Consider the following 1,423-nt stretch of genomic DNA (forward strand, 5'->3'; position numbering starts at 1 on the left):
AGGCTGTTTCCTTTAATCAAAGCTAATAATATAATCCTACAACAAAAAGACTTGTTCATATACAAGAAGGAGTATTTTGGCTCTATATTCTCATCATCATCATGGCTAGGCTTCGCAAACAAAGATTTTGGTAAGGGCTCTACCCACGTGGGTGTATCCTTTGAGCCTGTGCAATGGATTTTTTTCAGGTGAGGCACAGCATGCGTGAAACTGGCCTCACCCTTTAACTCCTCAGGTTCATCTGCCATGGCTGAGCGAGCTTGGACGGTGACAGTGAAGTCCTCAGGACTAGAACCTACAGCCCCTGGTATTCCCAGGAGGTCTCCCATTCAAGTACTAACCAGGCCTGACCCTGCTTAGCTGCCGAGATCTGATTAGATTGGGCATTAGGGTGGGATGGCCATAGGCACTCTGTATTCTACATTTACAAGATACCTTTTAAAATAGTCCTGACATTACTCATGTGCACACCCGGATTAGTAAAGAGGCTGGAAATCCAACACAACTCAATTTTATAAAACTTATTTTAGTCACCTCAGCGAAGAAATGAGTTAACACTGAGTGGAAAGAAGAAAAAGGAAAGTAAGAAAACTTGTTTTGTGAAGTCTAGTCTTTAGGTCAGTAATGTAAAAATAAGCAATGGCTTATATATTACAGTGCCAAGGGCTTTGACCAACAAAGTTCATGTGCTCAACTTCAGCAGTGAAAAACATAGTGTTTAGAATGGGAGGAATCTTTATTCCTGCAGTGGAGTTCAAAATTGCCAGTTTATGGGGTACTTAATCAAGACAATAGGAAATTCCAAATAGTGGGCTATATCTGATAATCCTTGTTGCATGAACGTAAACAGTTGTTTCAGAGTGCAACAAAGCACCTCTGTGAAGCTAGAATTCAGTCTGAAGACTTTTCCTATGCCATGATATCTTTTGTAGGACTACTTACTGGTAGAGCAATTATCCAGGAGAACTGTGTTTTAGGCCATCATCAGACTGTGGAGGTTTAAAATGTACAGGTTTTGCACTTCAGTGTTATGCCTTAGCCATCATAACTGTTGCACAAGCAGTGCTCCTGGATTTTACTTTCAAGAGTCACTGGATGGCAAGGATAGAAACAGGTAAGGAAAAATGAACTGCCTGCTTTCCTCTCAGTTGAATATTCTAAGCCATCTTTTGTAAACTGAGCTACTGATTCCTAGAAAAACTTCGACATCACATTTATATATCCTCTCCACTTTACACCAAGATGAGTGCTACAATATTCTGACTCTGGTTTAAGCACACCTATTTATTTTGCTAATGTTTTGTGCCCCAAACTTACTATTGTTATGTCAGGAGAAGTACTTAGTTACACAGAGGTACTGATTAGGAATATTTGGCCAGAAAAAGAATCTCAAGTACTTCAGTATGTTTGGCAGGATTTTCCT

At 40.1% G+C, this 1,423-nt stretch overlaps 1 pseudogene; it reads right to left on the reverse strand.

Moving 5' to 3' along the window:
• Positions 1-292: 292 nt before the first annotated feature.
• Positions 293-408, reverse strand: LOC139681169 (5S ribosomal RNA; annotated as a pseudogene).
• Between the last annotated feature and the right edge of the window lie 1,015 nt (positions 409-1,423).

The sequence above is a fragment of the Pithys albifrons genome, chromosome 1, assembly GCF_047495875.1.
Source record: "Pithys albifrons albifrons isolate INPA30051 chromosome 1, PitAlb_v1, whole genome shotgun sequence".
Classification (NCBI taxonomy): Eukaryota; Metazoa; Chordata; class Aves; order Passeriformes; family Thamnophilidae; genus Pithys; species Pithys albifrons.